The sequence below is a fragment of the Gobio gobio genome (genome assembly GCF_949357685.1).
Source record: "Gobio gobio genome assembly, chromosome: 1".
In the NCBI taxonomy this organism is placed as follows: domain Eukaryota; kingdom Metazoa; phylum Chordata; class Actinopteri; order Cypriniformes; family Gobionidae; genus Gobio; species Gobio gobio.
In genome coordinates, this window is record NC_137097.1 from 25619354 (window position 1) to 25641589 (window position 22236).

Sequence of the window (22236 nt, forward strand, 5' to 3'; positions counted from 1 at the left end):
GTTAATGCACTGTGAACTAACATGAACAAACCATGAACAGCTGTATTTATATTAACTAACGTTAATAAAGATGAACAAATACAGTAACAAATGTACTGCTCATGGTTAGTTCATGTTAGTTAATACATTAACTAATGTTAACTAATGACCATTATTCTAAAGTGTTACCTTTTATTTTACCTTAATTACATTGACTTAATTTGATTTAAAAAGCACCTGCTGTAGCATCTTAGTTTTTTTCCGTTGCACTAAACATTATTTGATTTAACATTTTGGAACAATTATATACTTTGGTTTTATTTAATTTCACTGGTAAAGCCTTTTTTTCTTTACACTGAATTTAAAAACAAATGCTGATTTAAGTAACATCTTTGTTTGGATTGCAGAATATGCAGTTTAAAAAACTTTTATTTATATAAAGTGCCTTTAATTTCACCTTTCAGCCTTTAATTTCCAATTAAATTTCTTGTTAATTTCAGATTGCGGACTTGTTTTCATTAGCCAAAAGCCAATTTAGCCTGTTAAATACCAAATAAACATCTTGTTCATGTATACTTTCATTCTTTTATTGTGTTAAAAAAAAAAAAAAAAACGGAAATCTGTATCGGAATCGGCCAGTTTTCTTGAAAAAAATCGGTATCGGAATCGGCCATGTAAAATCATGATCGGTGCATCACTAGTACTGAACCTCTCATTTGGACCTTGAACCGTATGGAGTCTATTGACTTCCATTTTATGGAGAAATATCCTGAAATCTTTTCATCAAAAATATTCATTTCTTTTTGACTGAAGACAGAAAGACATGGATATCTTGGATGACAAGAGGGTGAGTAAATTATAAGCAAAAGTTTATTTGAAAGTGAACTAATCCTTTAAGATTGCTTTACACCGCAGTTAATCTCACGATCCACTTCACGAGCATAGCCTAAATAAATTCACCCGGCCTGCCATCACTACAGTACCTCTAGGCTCCGCAAACTGTTGTGGGCGTAACTAACGGAAAAGTAACCGGTGGCAAATGCGCGCACACACACAAACGTTGGGTTTTCATGTTTTATGTGGACTTTCCATAGACATAATGGTTTTTATACTGTATAAACTGTATATTTTATCCCCTTACACTACCCCTACCCCTAAACCTACCCATCACAGCAAACATTCTGCATTTTTACATTTTCAAAAAACATCATTGTGTATGATTTATAAGATGTTTTCCTCATGGGGACCAAAATATTTTGCCATCTATGTGGGGACATTTTGTCTCCATGATTTAGGGTTTACCAGGCCCCACACACGCACACACGCAAACCTGCGCATTTGCAACTCGATTTGGAAAACCATAAAATGTACATGCATAATAGATGGGGTTAGGAAATTTAGGAGAGAATTAGTCAATTATCAAATTGAGCATCTTTTTGCAAGACAAGGTTAAAAGATTAGTAAAATAAACAATACATAAATGTATAGTCACATTATCTTAAATGATAAGAAAAACATGTTGAATGACTGCTGATTTCTGTAGTTATACATTTGTTTCCTTTTTTTCTATTTTTACAGAAAAATTCTGTCAAATATTAATCAAAATGTTATGTAAAACCAAAATACAAGCAATTCCCTGTAAATTTAATAATCAAAATTTTAATTACAGCAAATATCTGTAAAACAACAGGTATTTAATTGTATAATGGCAAAACGGGAAAATTCTGTAGAAAAAATACATAACTGTAAAATTACATTTATTTTTTACAGTGACTCGCCTTTTCCTCGACCCAACATTTATACACAATTTTTAATGTGTTTTCTATACTGTATATATACAAACAGTAAAACTTAAAGTTGGGTACTGTTACTGTGTCTTGATTTAGAGTAATTCAACTTTTTTTTATCTCTCAATGTGAACTGTATTATTAACTTACCATTGTGTTAATAAATGTATTTTGTCTGAATTTTGCCATCTTTTCTTATTTGTATTAATATATATATATTTTTTTATGTAAATTTCTGTGCACTTTTGTGATTTTAGACTCAGCATTGAACAGGACTTTTATTTTGGTCTTGTGTGTGACGTCATAAGGCCGCGCCACGCTCCTGCATCTGTTGTGATTCGGCTGAAGAAAGGTTTGTGTTTTAAGCGTTTAAAGTGTTTATAGCGACGCAGAATGAATTATTTATTATTAGATGTAACACTGCATTAGTTTATCTAAAATTGATCAGCGTTGTGTAAGTGAAGTAACAGAAGTTCAGCTTTGACAATGAAACCAACCTGTTTTTACAGTCTATGGTTCAAACATGAGTTCAGTCTCTGGCGAGTGACGAGAGAACCGGAGCTTTAGACTCTTCGAATCAATTGAACCGATTGATTCACAACAAGTGATTCGAAGCACTCAGTTTCCATCTCGATTTCTACAAATCATTAAATAGCTAAACTTATATATTAAGGGTCTGTATAATTTGAATTATTTAATTAATTTGTTGTGTTAGTTTTGAGTGTTTTTGTCTACTAAGGTAATTTAGGTCCATTAACTGAACTAGAGCTGATTGAGACACACTCAAGAGATTTTGTGTGGATCTGTTTCTGTTAATTATTCTCCTCTTAAACAGGACAGAGTTTTCAAACACACATAAAAACTCCTGGAGAAGTGACTGAGATCCACGTCTACATAAAGATGGCGTTTATTAAAGAGGAGAGAGAAGATGTCAAGATTGAAGAAACATTCAGAGCGAAATATGAAGAAACTGAGGAACAAACAGAGAAAGAGGAGAGAGAAGATATAAAGATGGCGTTTATTAAAGAGGAGAGTGAAGACGTGAAGATTGAAGAAACATTCAGAGTGAAAGATGAAGAGACTGAGGAACAAACAGGTTGGTTTCATTCTCAAAGCTGAACTCAGTCATTTGATCCTTATTAAAATGTCCAGCTCTACAAAATTGAATTAGATTTTTGAAGAATGTCATATAAGTGTCATTATTTAACATGAAGCAAGTCGCCTCATGTGGACATCACATGACCAGACAAACACTAATGCTGCTTCAAGTGAACCTGTGAAGATCCAACTTCCTTTCGTTATAACGACACATTAAATCAGGAAATGTAATACTGTGATAGCCTTTTATAATTACTTGTGTGACATTAAACCCAAAATCTACTTCTGATTTGACAACCATTATTTTATGTCACTTAATTACACTAGATAACATTATCTAACAAAATCTGTTTTGCATAAAGCAAAGCATGAAATGTGACTGATCAGCTTTACATTTGTTGTCTATAAGGGATTATTTCTCATCCTCAGAAGCGCTCTCTGATTAGCTGACATGTTGTACTATAGAAGATTTAGTTCATATTCCTCAATGTCATTGGAGATTGAAATGGGCATTGATTTGGAGATTATGTGTGTAATCTGGAGGAAAGTTAGCGAGGGAAGTGATTAAACATTTGAAGTAAAACACTGAGTCCTGCACGTGGGAGATCGAACCGCTAGTATTTAATTAAATTTGTGGAAATATTGACCTTGTCATTTGTGGTACGGCTGCAGATCAGGAATCAAAAGACACGAGTGAATTGTGGATAGACATGAAACAGTGTTTATAGTGGGACAAATTTTCCTGGTTATCAGTATATTCATGTTTTTGAGGTTAAATTGGGCTGTAATTGTTCAAAAATACTGATACAAACTGAAATAATTTCACCAAGTTTTATTTTAAATTAACAAATGCAATCAGTTGCAAACATTAAAATAACATTAATATTAAAGATGGCACCATGTGGCCATGAGAGGGAAACATTTAGGCCTAGTCCACATGTACACGGGTATTTTTATAACCAGAGTTTTTCCTCCTCCGTTTTAAAAAACAATCTCCGTCCACATGAAAACGCAAAACCGCGCTATGATTGGCTGCTTGATTTCCACATGGGTCCCATCCATGGCACCGATGCACTGAGGGATGCCATGGGCTCAGTGAAACCCTTCTGCAAGTTTACTTTGAAATCAGTGACAGATAACTGTATACACAGGGGCAGGGCTCAAGTGGACTGAAGCTTCACACACTTGCCTTCCTATGTTGTATTTTTGTATTCTGGCGCCTCTGTTCTGCAATACAATGAGATAACTGCGCATGTATCTGTATACATGTGATAAGCGCTGTTAGCAGAGTTATTAAAAGGTACGGCCGCCATTGCATAGACTCCACTCATGTACAAAAGCGATAACGGCGCACAAACTGACGTCAAACAAAGGCGAGAACGGCGTACATTTCGACTTAACAAGCCGAAATCTCCGGTTTCACCGTCTACACGACAACGCTGTAATCGGAGTTTCTAAAAAACTTCACCCTGGCCGGAGTTTTCAAAAAAGTCTGGTTTCAGTAACCGGATACTGCGTTTGCGTGTGGACGAACAGCCAAAGCGCGTAGAAAGAGCTGCGGTTTTGGAAATACCCGTGTTCGTGTGGACAGGGCCTCAGTCAACTATTTTAGGAATGGGCATTTCTGTCATTTAGAGGCTGAGGTGGGAGGTTGTAAGCCCGCCATAAAGATAACATAGCAGTTTTATAATTTCATACTGTCATTATTAATGTATCATCAGTGTTTTTGAAAAAGAAAAATCTAATAGGAATGATGCCTGACATTGACTGTGATTGGATTAATTTAGATATAAAGAAATGTCCGTTCGCCATCGAAGCAAAACTTTTGAAGAAAAGGAACATTTGCTTTAAATACATGTTCATTAAAATCAGCCTACTTCTGAGTTATATGTTACCATATCATCGCAAATTTGAATAATTGTTTGGCGATCGGTGTGGATGCCCTAATCATACAAAATCTGATTTAGATTCAGGAGCGGATGGATGATTTTAGCAGCGGATTCGGGTGATGTTAGAGCTGATCCGCGTATCTCTAGTGTGCATAGCAATGGTTCATTATTAGCATTTATATTTCATTCATTTAGTAGAAGTTTTTATCCAATAGAGGTCACAGAGCTGAGGTGTAGAACATATATTTTTAGAAGTGAAATGAGTTCTGGGGGTGTGATCCAGTGGCAGTTCTGAAAGCCAGCGGCTAAATCTTACATTTAATTCTGGCTGTAACTGAGAGCCAGTTGAGTGAGATGGTGTAAACCAAATTAAGCCGCGTTTCCACTGAAATTACCCGGAACAATTTGTACCAGGAACTTTTTTTACAGGAACTTTTTTCCCCCCAGACCTGCTACTGTCTGCGTTTCCACTGCGGTCTAAAGTACCGTGAAGATTAGGCAAATTAGTCCAGGGACTGTGCGCGGCTGCTCCTCCCAGTCAGTGACAGACAGTAATCATTTTTGCGCGATTCTGTCTGCAACAATAACAAGGAGATGCAAGCAGCACTGCTTTTGGGAGTTATGTATTAGTTTAATAAAGAGGTCATTAACAAAACTGCGGAAAAGAGACACTGATACTAAAGTGTATGTTATTGTCAGCTATTACGGACATTGACCGTGATGGCTGAGACGAACGCGCGCCATCGGACAGAAAGAGCAAGACTGATATTTACTGAACGCAGAACGAACGAACCTCGCAAAAGACTTTTTAAAAATGCTGGTTAAAATAAAATGCTGTGTGATTTCAACCAATCAGCATGTTCAGCGCCCAAGTCCCACCCCCGAAAGTTCCCGAACTTTGAAAAAGTACTACCCCGGGAGCAGGGCCGTTTGGAGGGGGAAATATTTACCCGGAACTTCATTTAGACCCTGGTTCCTGTGGTCGAAACACACCGAGTATCACCCCAAAGTTCCTAGTTCCTGGGGAAAGTTCCTGCGGTGGAAACGCGGCTTTAGATGTAACTTTTACGACGAGTCTAATCAGTATTTATAACTGGCCTCTGGAACAACTGGGCACTGATGTTGTTCAACTGACCAGTAGAGCTGGTTTTGCAGGGATTACGAGGATCTCCATCTTCACAAGGTTGAGTTTGACATGACGCCCTTCATCCAAGCTGAGATGTCAGAAAATCAGGCAGACATACTGTAGCTGTGATCAGCATGATTGGGGACTCAACCTAAAGTTTGATGCAAACTGAAGCAGTAAAGATAAAATAGAAGAAATATAAAAGTAAAAAAAAAATAAAAGCATAACGTTATGACAGTATTTGATATTCAGCAAACCAAAAACTGAAAAAAACCCCCACCAGTTTCTAACACCTTTGTGAAAAGAGGTAGGTGACAATGCATCAAATAATAAAAGCAAGTCTTATTACATGCATGTCTCAAGTTGTGAAAGAGGTCCTAATACAAGTTCTTGAGGCTTCAGTTGATCTTCAGAGTTAATTGGGTTAATGTGGGTCTTATGATTTTAGAGGCAAGGCCACAGACTGGCACAAACTTCGGGGTTCTTCGAAGACTTCTAGCTCAGCATCTTCATGTCAGAATTTCTCCCCTGAATTCCCAAAAGCTCATGTGATCTTTTTAAAGGTGATGATGTCACTCCCTTAGGAGCAATCTTTTTTGTCTTCTAGTGGGCGTTTTGCATAAAAATTAAATTGGGTGTTGAGGTGTTATTGGGTGTTTGCTAAATATAATTTAAATAAACATACAGAAAATTAAAGTTGCAGCTCATTGATGCTAAACATGCTTTACATGTGACTTCAGCAAGCAATTCTAAAACATTTCAAAATAGTGAAAATTAATCCATTGGCAAAAACAAACCGTATTTTGCTAGTTTGGTTGGGGGTATTGTGGATTATTTATAAAATAAACTGGAGAACTGGAGTTGAAAAAACTGTCTGATATGTCTCATTCACTACGTCTTGTTGTGTGTTGGTTCTGTTGCCAGTGTTGGGGAGTAATGGAATACATGTACCAGCGTTACTTATTCAGAATACAAATTATGAGTAACTGTATTCTGTTACAGTTTAAATAGTTGGTATTTAGAATAGTTACATTGTTGAAATCAATGGATTACATTACGATACTTCTTGGTTTCACAAGTTTATTCACTCTCTAAATAAATTAAGACAACTCCATGCATTTCCCAGAACGCCCCATGAAAACGCGCGGTTTGCTTGATCAGGCACAATGGAGTCTGAAGAGGAGCAGTGGGAGCTAGAGGTAGACAACAGAGAACAACAGAGCCAGGGCAAGAACACGTTTCTATCTTGGAAATTCAAACAGCATTTCACATTAAAGAAAGAGAATGGAGAATGAAATATAACTGTGCAAAGTGTCAGTGGCTCTGTCAGGGTTCCCGCTGGGTCTTAAAAAGTCTAAGAGCGGAAGGGTGTGGTGCAATAGATCATATAGCGGGAGTGGGACGAAAAAACAGCCCCGCGCAGATCTAATTTGTAGGCTATTTAAAGAAAGTGCATAAAAAATAAAATAAAAAATAAAGAAAGAGCGAAAAGGGAGAAAATGGACTGATTCCTCTTCTTGAGAGAATGGTTGAGAAATAAATAACATTTATGCAAGTTAAAATTGGGAAATTAAAGTTTTGCCAGGTTGCTCAGGGCAGGGAACTGGGGACTGTGCGAATGCACTAAACGTTTAGTTTACTTCCAAGTTCAAGCGGTTGCGCTGTTGTGTTCAATAGTATCCAGACTTGCCGACCGCTACCGTCTTTCACTGGGAAATTTAATCCCGCGCCGCAAGAAATCTGATCGAGTGCCGCGGGAATGCGGACCAGTCAAATCCTGTAGTCACCAGTGTGCTATGAATTCTGGGATAGGGTAGGCTGCGAAGTTGTGGGAAGGTTGCATCTGCTGTACCCTTCCTTTGCCTGAGAAACGGAGGGCGCATTTTGAAGTCGCTTTCGACTTGCGGCAGCCTTCGTCGCACCGCTGTGACGCAATCGCACTTCAAATGCGGCCTTCAGAGGTGCAGCTTCCACATTGGGACAGCCTTCATAGTGCCGCTGTGACGCAATCGCACTTCAAATGCGGCCTTCAGAGGTGCAGCTTCCACATTGGGACAGCCTTCGTAGTGCCGCTGTGACGCAATCGCACTTCAAATGCGGCCTTCAGAGGTGCAGCCTTCACATTGGGACACCCTTCGTAGTGCCGCTATGACGCAATCGCACTTCAAATGTGGCCTTCGAAGTGCGCGCCCTTCACTTTGGGACACAGCTACTGTTTCAAAGCTTCAAATCAATCCGACACCCATCTCTATGGTGACACCTAGTGGTCACTTGCATGTGTTGCTCTGAAATAACCTTGACAATGATCCATGTAAAAAAAAATAGCCTCCTCATTGTTAATAATCATAGGGTTTTTTTGCTCGTGAAAAATTTACATTAATAAAATAAATAAAGCCGCAATGTGTCACATTTGTTACATAACATTTTTAATCAAAAATATTATTTGCTCTGCTGTTGAAGGACTTGTTTACATATAATTTCTCCAGCCTTCGAAAAAAAAATTCTCTCAAGGGACACTTGTTGCTGGCATGCACAAATATTTTTTAGCAAGTACATACAAATGAGGAAAAATCACTGCTATCACAAAATCTCTCTCCTCTCACAAAAACACACGAGGTGAAGATGGATTAAGAAGATGGAGTCTATTCTTTTAAACTGTGGGGAATTAGGTTCATACAGATGTGACTGTGTGGTTTGTTCCCGCCCCTTTCAATCAACGCAGTTTCGACAGGCGCCACCTGATGAAACACTTGAAGCTTCATTTAGCCATAGTCACGTCACAGTTTGGAGCAGTGTTCCGAAACATCTGCGCTTCGGGATCTCGACAAAGCGCCAAAACGTCAGTCTCACGTCAGCCATCCCTAATGTGTGCGGCCTGCCCCGACCTTTGCCTGTTATGACCATGTTGAAAAAATAAATATTTATTACAAGGCTCTAGGGGAAACGTAATGAAATGAAAGAATAAAGCAGACATTCAAAAAAAGACTAATCCAATCATGGCCACGAGGGAGATGGGACAAACAAGGATCTCAAATCCAAGGGCACCTGCCCATGAGCCCATTCATGCGAAACACAAGAAAAGAACAACAAATCACGAAAAAAAAAAAACACACACCCTCACTGGTTAGTGAACAGGCATTTAAATACCCACAGCCTATCCAGCCCAGGTGTTCACTGTCTCACAATCACAGATGGACAGCGACGAATAACAATCAGAAAGCAAAACGAAACCACAAGAAAATAACACGGTAATACTTTAACAATCAGCCTTTCTTTTTATTATATGATTAGCATCAAACAAACAATATAGTTCTTATTCACATTGATTAAAGTTTTGAGCAACCACCAAGTTGGGGATGATATGCACCATGTAAATAGTCCAGTTTACATAGGGGTGGGCAACAGTGGTCGAGTAATCGAGTACTCGAACGTGACAGCGATCATCGATCATGAGAACGATGATCGCCCTGAAAAAAAATATGTCTCTTTTTTATTGGTTATTGCGCCGTTTTGCGCGGTACCGGAGGTCTGATTGGTTAGCGTTATACAGCACGCCTCTAGAGTCCAGACCGCGGCGAAATAAAGTGAAACTGAGGCGTGCACTGCAGTGATGTCTGGAATCACTGTGATCATTGAATGGTTAGTGCAAGATGTGCAGCGCCAATCTGTCATAGCCTATAGCATTATAATGAGAACACGATGGAAATTAGAATGCTGTAAATGATCTGTGCTTAGTTCCCCGTGTATCAGCTGATCCACAGAGAAACTAGCAAGAAGCGCGTGAAGTTCATGTGCGCATTCGCGTCCTTTTCTGCAGATGCACGTTGTAAGATTACTTTTATGTTGTCTATCTGGTTAATCTAATATAAGAAGCGTTTGGTTGAGCTTAATAAGCTAGCAAAGCGCTGCCGTTATACCGGCTGTTGTTCATTCTCTTCAGTTTCAGCTCAAACGCATATTTCATGCTCGACATGATGGTTTAGAGACAGTCAACTTCTTTTTAGATAGGCTATTTCTTTCTCAGAATCATTGATATTAGTAATGCAGCAGTGCTATACTGTTCTCGTATTTTTTAACAGTAGACCTAGTTTATTTAAAGTTGTTTTTCGTTATGAGTTCGAAAACGCGCAGTGATGTCTGTAAACGCTTCGATCATGAATAATAAAATTAAGTGCATGATGTGCAGAGTCAATCTGTCAAAGCATTATAATGAGAACAGGATTTTAATAAAATGTTGTTTCTCTGTGCTTTCTTTGTCAGTGTATCAGCGTTGTTAAGGGAAGCGCGCATTCAAAATGTTCTGTTTCAAACCCTTCGCCTGTAAAATCTAGCATGCTGAAGTTCACGTGCGCATTCACGTCCTTTTGTGTTGATTTATGTCGTAATAGGTTCATAATAATCTTCATATTAATATTGATATATGGTGCGTTTGGTTGAGTTAATTAACCAGCTAGCAAGCTCTGCAGGGTGGTGTTATTTCACAGTTTCAGCTCAAAGGCAATGCTCGATATTACTGACTTGGTTATTTGAGACAGTCATTTTATAAAGATGTTTCTTTTTCAAAGACATTTATGCATCATAATCTAGCAGTTATTTTTTGTTTTATATGTTCATGTTTTCATATACCTGTTTTCATGTCACGTTTGTATTTGTCACAACCTTTTTCATAACAGTTTTCATTATCTCAATGACGGACATGCCCCGCCCCCGAGTACTCGAGTACTCGTTTTTGAAACATAGCGATGATCGAAATGAGAAATTGACAAAAATGCCCATCCCTAGTTCCCACTCTTTCACGAACACCAGATTCAAGGACTTTTTAAAGCACCTTTTATTTTAAATCAAGCACAATGCATACGATAAAGGTGGGTGTTTTACTGCCAATATATCAAATACCTACTGTACTGGTGTCTATCATTAATGCAGTAACCCTAAGGCATATACTGACAACTAAAATACAATTTCCAATGAGGAAAAATTTCCAATTTTACAAAATCCAATGAGGAAAGAGGCTGGTGTACAAGAGCGAGCGAGTTTTAACAAGAGATGCAGTTTGCAGCTCTTATTCCTGCTTTTAACATTTATTTCACTCTAGTTTTAGTTTTCTTTTTTATAAATCATTACTTAATTAAAACATCAAAATATAGAGATATTGTTGTATACATGAATTTTCCAATTAAATGAAAAGATATGGACAAGTTAATTGTTAGGCATTGTTATGACAAAAATGAATTCATTGACATCACTAATAAGAGACAAACCATAATCCAATTGTCTTTATAAAGATTTATTTTTCTTGCAAGAAAGAGCCACGGTCAGTGCAGCCATTCGAGGCTGCCTTGAGTGTGAACTGCTAAAACAAAAGAAAGCACACACTGCATGAAAAAAGGTGTATCCGGACCAGGATACTCCTGTATACACTGCTGAAATTCGGAAGAATCCAGGAGTATACTGGCCGGATAGGTCAAATTCCATGGATCCGTATATGTCCGTATTCATCCGAAATGGTACCAAATCGGATGTATGTTGTGGCCGTATACTCCCATGCTACAGCCATTTGTTGCCATGGCAAATAATCCCATCAAGTTTTTCCCAGGAGACATTTTCACACCTCTAAACAGCTTTGCCTTCCACCCCCTATTGGTCCTTCATCTCAAACTGGATTGGTTGTTTTTTTTAAAACCACTCCCAAAACCCAGACTGCTATTGGAGGACAGGACGCATTGAAAACCCAGTCAAGTGACTTTATTGGTTACTTCTAAGGCTAAGGGTGGGCTAGGTTTTGTAGCATAGGGACTTGATTGGTTATAGGCCAGCTATGCAGATTTTGCTAATTAATATATAATATATATATATAAAAAATAATCCCCTCTCCCTCCCAAAAGAAAAATACACACAAAACAATTTGAGAAAGTCTGAAATATTTATTAAAAAGGTATATATATATAAAAAAAAAAAAAAAAACATTCTTAACAGCATTATAAACGAACATTAAAACAATGGTGAAACAAAAACAAGTGAACTAAATGTATTTAAAAGGGATGAAAATGTAAAGGAACAAATGTAAAAATATAAACAGTCCAAAGAACATAAATATACGTTAAATTGAATTGGTAAAGAAACAAAAAGGGAAAAAAAATTAACAAAATGCATTTAAAAGACAGATGTAAAGGAATAAAATACACAGTGAACATAAAAAGGAAAAGAATAAATATACAAATTAAACAATATAAAATGAGAACAATAAATTTATAAGACAAAAAAAAGTGTATATAAAATACACATAAATATTCCAAGTAAACAATATAACCAAATAAAAAGAACAAAGAGCATTATAAACATACATTCAAATGAATGGGGGAAAAGATAAGTGAACAAAATGTTTCTAAAGGAAGGCGACGTAAGAGGAACAACAATACAAAACGTGGAGATCAAAAGCAACATGGACATCTAAAAAGGAACAAACATACAAAGTATACATTATAAAACAAGACAAAGAAATCTATAAACTAAAAAGTGTATATAAAATATATGTAAATGTTCTATATATGGGAACCAATAAAAGTATAAGTATATAAACATAGGAATAAAGAAAATATAAAATGGAACAATTGAATATTAAAATTATAATTATAAAATAATTGTGACCAACTCTAACACAATGTTGTTTGAGTTTTGAACATTTTTTCAAACTGGCATAATGGGCTGGTGATGTGATGCGTAGCGTGGGTCAGTCTAGTCTGGTTTGTAGTAGCTAGCCAAACCATCCACACTGGCCTTCCATCAACAACAGCATCATCATCTTCATCAGGTCTATAGTTGCGGTCTTCCACAGGCTCTGTGTTGGTTTGTGCAACCCTGGACCTGGTCTCCAGCAACTGCAAAACATGACAGTAAATTAACCACTAAAACTCAGAGAGGAGTATAGTAACATTCTGGAGGGAAAAAGCTTAACCGGTTTCTTAACTTACCCGTCTCTTTCTCTGACGGTTCTGTGTGATGTTCTTCATAGTGTTTCTTTTCTGGGCCTTTTCAGACTGAGCCAAAGAATACTTCCTCAGCAAAGTCTCACAAAATAAAATACATCTTGCGACCTGCCAAATAATACATTAATAATATATAGTTAATGCCAATAAAAGCAAGTAAAACAATTCAATTAAAATGTATTTGTATAGCGCTTTTCATAATACATATTCAGGGTTTTTCCTGGGTCAAAAATGGTCTTCGGTGGTGGCTGACAGACATGGTCATCCACACACACACACACACACACACACACACACACACACACACACACACACACACACACACACACACACACACACACACACACACACACACACACACACACACACACACACACACACACACACACACACACACACACTAAAAAAAAAATACCCTACCCACTTGATCTGCAAGCACAAAACTGACAATAAATTTGAAATAAATTCAAAGAAAGTTTGTAACTTTTGCTTATCTTATTTTGATACCTTGATGTTTGTTTTTTTTCCTCATTTTTACACTATTTACTGATAATTGTTTGTTTTGGTAATCATATCAATATTAAAAAAATGAACAAATAGCCTAATTTTCTGCCATATACAATCAGCTAGCTAACAACAACTTTGTTCTGGGTTCACCTCACTCCAGTCTAAACTAAATGATTTTAGGCGATTTATTTTACTACACATTATAAACATAAATAAGCTGAAAGACTGTTGATAATTAAAACTAATTCTTACTATCCACTCTTGCTAAAGTGGGTAAGCACACTTGTGTTCTCATTTCAGGTGTTCTGAGTAAATGATTAAACTAATTCGTGAGTTCAGTGTTGGACAGATCAGTTGTTCTAACCAGTTGTTAAAATGATTCAGTTCAAAGGAATCATTAGGTGGAAAATCGGACATTAGCAGACGCGTTGTGTGTGAATCCCGTCTTTAGAACATCGCGAAAGATTTGTCAACACACAGAAAACACTACATAACCGGATAGGATTTGTTTCCTGTTTATTTAAAGTATGCTTTATGCAGCTGGTCAGAGCATCAGTCAATGTTTTTTGAGCGCATTTCACACCCAGCGGTAATTAAAGGAAGACGTCTGATAGCGCCACGTGCAACATGGATTCGGTCTTCCGACCTTTTGATTTTGATTAACGTAATATGTGAAACATTAGAAAGCTAAGAATGCTTATTTTGAAGACAGAGAGAGTGCGAGCGAGGAATGAGCTCACTGGTCGTTCTCTCTGTCACTCAGTTAACGCAAGCGCAGCAGTTATCTACTACATCAATCATAAATCACAATAACTCAACAAATAAGGCTTTGGCGGGACAAAAATTTGTTTTGGCGGCCGGCAAAAAAATTTCAATGTAGGAAAAACCCTGATATTGTTTCAAAGCAACTTCACAGAAAATGCATGCGTCTACATTACAGAAAAAAACAGAGAACATTAAAATAATTTTTAAGATTACCTTTTACACATTCAGGGTCAACATCTGTAAAAGTTCTTCAGGATCATGGATCCAAAACTTCTGGATCATGAGGGGGGAAGAAACATGCACACACACAAATGAATATTCATTTGTTTGATAAAACATTAATATTAATTATCAACTTACGGACAAGGACTTGCAAAACATACTCACCAGGCCCATACAAAAACTTCACAGTAGATCCAAAATCCTGGTTTGCCTATAATTTTTCAGAGTCCAAGTATGGTGGTTTCCTGTCCTCTCTGCTGAATGAGTACATGATCTCAGATTATTCATTCCAAAACTCTGTTACATTTTATGACAAGCTTGATCTTAAAACTAGCTGACAGTAGGGATGGGCATTATGACCATATAATTATACATACATGAGAAATTTTATTTTACAATAACGATATCACAATATATTTATTTTGATAGATATTTTATTAAAATGCTACAGAATAATACTGCTTTAAAAGTCTTCACTGTATGATATTCAATTAATTAATATCACTTGATTCTTAAAGAAGCAGAAGGTCTTCTCTATTCTTTTGTTTTATTAAAATGATGACAAAGCTGCAGCCCCTTTAAGAACGGATGCACAGAATAACACACATCCGGGTTTCCCCACGTTAACTTGAACTGTTTGACTTTACTTAAGACATAACTGACTGTTTAAATCAAGTGGATACCTCACATGACAGGCTTACTGAGATAACTGTGTGCATTTTACAGAAAGATAATTGATTTCGGGATCGCATGCTGTCTGAGAGAGGCTTATTTAAACACATGCATGTCCCGTTCATTATTCTACATTCATGCATGTTTCCTTGTCAAAATGTCAAAAAGTTTTAGTACAGTCAGTGCTGCGTTATATACGCTATATTCCCATTCCGCAATATAAAAAGGTAATGTTAACGTTTACAGCAAAATCGCTAACAATAGTCAGTATCATCAGATCGCCATAACACCCAGCCCTATCTTAACAATATTACAACAAAACAAAACACAGAAACAGAATATGTAAGTTAATCACGATTAGCATATGACTTTAATGCACTAACGTTATATCTTGATGAGCAGTAGAAACAATATAAAGGGATTTACGTTACCTTCTGCCGTCTGCTGTCCGCCATTGGAAACTTAGTCTGTTCGTATTCATGTTTTTTCGTTCTCAGTCGACATCCCACCATCAAAATTCGTCCAAAATAAGATTTTAACAGGTTTAAATGGTCCATGCAATGCCATTAATAGACCGACGTGAAGATTAGAAGCCGCGATCGCGTCGCGTCCCCGCGAGCCACGATCAACTCCAACGGCAACGGCAACGGGTGTATAATTCAAACTGAAGGCGCGCACTGTCATTGGCCAGATTTCTGGATGACGTTCAGATTGACCAATCACGCTCAAAAGAACACGGAAAGACAGCAAATAGCCTTGCAAATATAGAAAAAACTTGTTTTAAACAACAGTTAGAAAATGTGTATATTTATTTTTATTTGCTGTTATATTTAATTAATTGGTCAAATGGTGTTTTGTGGTGTGGGCAGAAGTTTCAACCTGGAGAGCAGTGCAGATTTGTACTCTTTAAAAACAATTATTGTTTGATATTTAGTTTGCTATATGTTTTGTTATATTTGTATCCAGAATTGAATGTAAAAATACACCTTCACTGTAAAACAGAAAATTAAATTAAAATATCTTAATTTAAATAAGGAAAAATCTATAAACTAATAGTGTTTTCTCTAAAACGTTTAATGTAAATTTCTGTGAAGTTTTTTAACTTTATTTGACTTAAGATATTTGACTTTAATTTTACGGTTTTTGTTTTGCAGCTGTAGCTGCTGTTTTTTTAGGTTTTTATTTTTACAGTGTAAATATAAAACTAATAAGATTTACTTCAAAATGACAAAGAATAATGTTAAATTGTTAGTATGGACATAAACATAAATCTTTAATATAATGAGCTAAATATTGTATTACAGTTGTTAATTTACAGATATTGTTTGTAATTTTGCATGAATTTGTTATTTATGAAAACAGAAAAATAATACAGTTATGTTCCTGTATAAAAAAATGAGAATTACTGTAGTTTGTCATTAATGATATAATCCTTAAAATAACAGTCAAGTTGTTTATTTAGATATTGTTTGTAATTTTACATCGTTTTAAACATAATTCAAAATTACAAGAAAATACTGTAAATAAACTGAAGTTTTTTTCTGTAAAATTAGGATTATTTTTATTGGTTGCCTTATTTTTATTGGTAACCTTATTGGTTGCACCTACATCTATTGTGAGTGGTGGATTTCAAACCTCAAAACGCCCCTCTTTTGCAGCGTGTTAAAGTTAAGAATCTTGGAGTGACACTTTTTGTGAACAGTTGCAGAGCTGAAAGATCTGCTTGTGTTTCTGTGTTTCTTGAGCAAGTGAATCCCTGCTCTTTTTTATTCCATATTTTTATTTTGAGCATATCAGTTTTTGGTGTTTTTAAAACAAACTTTTTCATTTTCCACATTTCATCTCCTCTTTATTTAATTCTATTATTGCCTACAATTTGTAAAACTTTGCAAAAATTGTTTGGGGATAGTCTAAAATGTTTGGTTAATTATCCTTTGTTAATTCCATTACATTTCTTTGTTTATTTCATTACATATTCAGATTTTTTTGTGAACGTATATGTTCAGACAGGGTTTTTATTTTGTACTGTTTTTATAAAAAATATTTGATTAAGAGACTCTTTTCATGCAGTGGTTTTAAGGCCCTGACACACCATTCTGATGGTTTGGCCCAGACCCAGGCAACGTGAACCAACCCCACAGTCGGCTTTAGTCATTGCTAGTTCAGTTTAGTGTTTCAGGGCCTTAAGAATTCTTTTTTCTGTGCAAAAAGCTTGTTTGCTGTAGCCTACAGTAGACCAGAGATAATTTTCAATCCTGAATTCCTCCCCTGCCCCCCCTCCCTCTGAGAACAGCCAGCACAAGTGTCAGTCATTAACATATGAAAGGTCTTCTTCACACCTAACAGTCTTCAGTCCTAGCACACCCAGCAGTGTTTCAGCTGTATATGTCCGTGAAATTTCACGGATTCCTGTATACGTCCGCATACGTGAGGTTTCCGGGTTTTTCTGGAAATATACTGTTCCGTGTTACTCTGATCCGCTTTTTCCCACATACATCCGGTAAACATCAAATTACACAGGAGTATACCATGCCCGGATAGTGCCGGATTTCAGTGTTTTCATGCAGTGACAAACTCTTATACCCGCCAATGTTTAAACAACCCCCTCAGTAATTTTCCATACATCTGTGGAAAACCACTGAAGGTTTTACCCTGGGTAAGAGGTGAGACACAATACACAAATGGTCCCCTTTCTGTCTTGGAACTCATTTGAATTAAAAGCAAGAAACACAATGGTCCTTCCTCTGTCTTAGAACTAATTGAAATTATCCGACACCTTTAGATATCCCACCACTGCTACCCCCCTGGGTTTCCACAGACACTGTCTGTCGAGATTAAATTTTTCCCCAACAGCATTAAAAATATGCAAAATTATTTATTAAATCACCTGTACATGTACCTTTTTAAAAATAAATTTGAAGGCTTTTAAGACCTGCACATATTATATTTAACATATAAAATTGCTGCCGTAATAACACCCCAATTTAAATGTTTACGTGCTTTTCTTCTTTTTATTTTTTGAGCGGTGATGAAATATTGCTCTTATAAATACTTGCCAGAGTTTGAAAGTCTAGATCTTTAAAATGCATCCAAATTACAGCAAAGCGCAACCATACGGTGGCCGGCAATGGTCAAAAAGGGAATGAACAGTGAATTTTGAAGTGATATATTCTTGAAAACTCAGAGATGTGGATTCGGACGGCAATTCAATTACCACACAACCTTGGTGTTTGTCTAAAACAGTAGGTAATTCGGTCGGGGATTTTTACGCAGGTGGTGAGAGAAAAACACTGACATTCTGGATTCAGACAGCAATAAAATCACAAACTATCAATACTATTAACTATCGATACCCTGTCAATGATGAAAATACCTTACGACCCCACGAGAAACAATTACCATCCGAATAGGGCTTTTGACAGTAGATGGCGCTTATGGAACAGCAGAAATATATTGAAATAGCTTCCTCCCGTAATGCTGTTTTGTTCTGGCTTTGGCAGTGCATGAAGGCCAATTTTTGTTATAGCACCATGCTACTCTAACAAAATGCCATTCATGCTTAATTCAAGCACTTTCAAGGACCTATGTTTGTTTTCAAGTACTTTCCAGGCCTTGAATCCATGTGTCTGAAATTCAAGAACTTTCAAGTACTTTCGAGAAGCGTGGGAACCCTGATAGTCATTCAACAAAATAAATGAGTATGGTACGCTTTTTCGTATCATCTGTTTTCATGGTGACTGATCGATTCATCGCTCTATTGAGAATGTCTTAGTGTGTTACCCGCAAACTTACTCCAGGTTGACAACTTACTCTTGGACTCATTTTTGGAACCAGCATACCTTGAGTAAGCAAGGTTTGGGTTAATAAACCAAGAGTTCAGGGTATGTTTGTCAGTTAGATAACCTTGCTTTCTGGAATACCCCACTGAAGGATTTAGGGTTGGGTTTAGGTTAGGGATCAGGGATTAACTGGATCAGGGGCCTATACCATGAAGCCGGTTTAGCTGGCTAGCCAGATATGTTAAAGCTTGGTTTGTGCCAATCCTGGGTTCTAGGTACCATTAAAGTGGTTTAGCTTTTAGCAGTGTTCATCTCCATAGTAATTTATGTTCCACGGCTAACCTGCTCCAGGGCAGGTTATGTTTTGAATAAGAGATCTCAAACCGAAATTGGACCAATCGTCTGTGAGCAGGGTGACACACCTCTGATGCAATAAAGTATCTCCCCCTGTTTCTACTCCAAATTAAAGGTCACTATATAGCAAATTGTTTTTAAAGAATAAAGTGTCTGGCTTTTAACACTGCTCATTTTAAGATTTTTCTTTAAGTTGCCCTCTTTCATTGACAGTTCTTTTCTTATTGTTGTGTAAATTTGTTTAAATGCTTAATATTTTTCAATCATGTAATATTCTGCAGAAGAGAGAAATGAATCTCGCTGCTTCTCTCGTGTGATTGGCTGTTCACTACTGATGTCACAGCTAAAGTCCTAATCTCAGGATCAAAGCCTGAGTTGACAGAGAAAGCTGATGATCAGCATCATGGGACCAACAAAGCCTGAATAGATTGGTTTGGTTTTGTCAAATTGAAACTAATCCTGTAACACTTAGTTTATTAAACCACCGTCATGGTACAGACCACGGTGTGTTTAATTGGGGTTGAAGTTAAACTCTGCGGCCTATGGCCCTCCAGGTGACACCCCTGCTTTAGGTGCTCCAATGGGTCTGAATGTTTAAATATAAATATAAAGGTGATGTTTGTATTATTTTATATTGTTCTGGTTTCTATCTCTTCAAATAAAAACACATAAAGTGACCCCACATTGACTCTTCTACTGCTCTACTATGAAAAACCAGCACAAAAGTAAAATTAATTAAAGCTGCGAGCAGCGATGACGGGCCCAAGCCGGTGGCACCGCCACGCCGGTGGCATCAGCATAACTGTGCACGGCAGGCAATATGCATTTAAACAGGATAATTTTTTTAAATCGCTCGAATATGTCACATTTACCGCAGCAGCTGGTGCCACTATCACCACAAGCCACACCCATGATGTCATTTAAATGTAGATGATTTTTAATGTCATGGGATGAAATAGATCTCTTTCAAATATGTGAAAAGTTATCTTTTCCTGCTCAAAATGTTATAAGTCCAGAAGGCCAGTATTTAATTCAAGGTATTTGTATAGTTCTTTTTTTACTTATTCAAAAGTGATAGTTATTTGTGATAGTCTATGATATGAAAGGGGTAAATTATCATCATCAAGAGAGAAAGGCACACACACAAACTCACAGGGTGAGAGAGAGACCCCACACACACACACACCCAGGGTGAGCCTGAGAGTGAGGGGGGAGGGGAAGGACTGAGAGAGAGGCAATCTGCACATTGAACAAGATTCACAAGATTTTAACAACAAAAAGAAATAAAATCTAAATGGTGGGAGAAAGTTTTTTTTACTTCAATCTCTGAAAACATTATTTTGAATATATTTGAAATCACAGATGTTGGGTGATGAGAATTGTAACTCAAATATAATTTAGAAAACTAGTCCTGTCTGAATAGTGATATGTCAGTGAGATCAGCTCGGGCGCGCACACCGTCTATGGGTGATGTCACGTATTTTGCGAAATGCGCAGTTAGGTGATGTGTCGCCCTCCACACGTTGCGAAACAGACTCCGAAATGGGGAAATGTAAATTTGCGGACTCCTGGTTGGAGTAGGATGAGTTTAAACAATGACCGCAGGGTTTTTCTATGGTTTTTCCTGCATAGCGGCCGCCTCCGTCACATTTCGTGCCACCTCCGTCTGTCGACAAAACTCAAGACAGGCAGTCACTTGCTCAGATTAGGCATGTCGTGGTAATTAAATAATCATCAGAAATATATATTGTCACATGATCTTTCAGCAATCTTTATTAGTATTTTATGATTTGCTAGTACAAAGTCATCTAAAGCCATTCCATAGCTGAATGTCTTTCCTCCTCTGTAGCTGTCCATCATTCTCCGTTCAGCATTCAAACTGCGCGTCGTGTTTGGTTACAGTCAGTCAGCTGCTCGGTAAAGCTCACTCCAAGATGATATATTCCCGTTATAATACTTGATATGCAGATAAAATAATTTATCTTCCTGGAGTTTATCTAGCGGTTTCTGAACGATGTTGTGCTCCCTACCCGGGTGACAACACAAGGCATCACACGCACAATAACCGGAATTTAAAACTGTGAAGAAACCGACCGATATACATAGTAGACTAGGATTTGTGCGCTCAACGCTCATCGTTTCTTTATGCCGTGAACTTTTTAATGTGCACTCGCGGTGCACTGCGCCCTCTGACTCCATGTTGCTTTAAGCGCATCATTCTGCACCCGGGATGCGCATAAGCGCATTGTGCCACGCTTTCATATATTTTCATAGTTTTGTGCACTTAAAGATGATTAAAAAAAATCTTGTTCTCACGTATCTATCATATATTTGTTGCCCCTTTACAGAGCTGCACATTACGTTTACAATAAACTATAAATCTTGAAATGTTATATTATTTGTGTAGGCCCATATAATTATTTACATTCATATATAAATTAAATATAAATTGTTTTTTTTTATAAATGTATTTAATAAGAACACAAAGTAATTTGTACCTTTTCATTAACATTTTTAGATTTTATAAAATTAGTCCAGAGATGTTTTTTCAAGAATTACTTTTTGTAATTGCAAATTTTTTTAACTATCCACTCACCTAATTTAATATATATTTTTGTTATAGCTTATGATTATATATTTTTATTTTATTGCTCAACAGTAGTTCTCATCGCCGATGAGGTCTTTAAATATTTTGAGAAGGTCTTAAAAAAGTATAGTATAGTCATTCCGTTTCATGTTGACCGAGTTTGGTGGTACTTTAGTTGAGTATTTGTGCACATTTATGTGTGTGCGTGTGTGGTCAAACTGCAAACACAAAACAATCACAATTATTATCTAGTAATGTTCACATCACCAAATACGTTTCTAAAACATTGTAACATCAGCTTTGTGTACTAAGCATTAAACTTTGTTTAACTAAATGCAACATATTTTACAGGCAATACAAACTGTAAAACAAAACAAATATATAACATATAGGCGTTTAGGCGCTAATCGCAAATAGCGATCTTCATAGTGATACACAAACCATCACAACACTTAAACAACATAACACTACTCACCACGCTGGGA

The 22236-nt window shown here is 36.9% G+C and overlaps 1 protein-coding gene across 1 annotated transcript in view; it reads left to right on the forward strand.

Annotated features, from left to right (window-relative positions):
• The first annotated feature begins 2093 nt into the window (after nucleotides 1–2093).
• The window catches only part of LOC307123219 (uncharacterized protein), a 302474-nt gene continuing 282331 nt past the window's right edge, over nucleotides 2094–22236 (forward strand). Inside the window, exon 1 of the mRNA XM_079811673.1 lies at nucleotides 2094–2118. The gene's annotated coding sequence lies outside the window, so the exon portion shown is untranslated. The remainder of the gene's footprint in view (nucleotides 2119–22236) is intronic.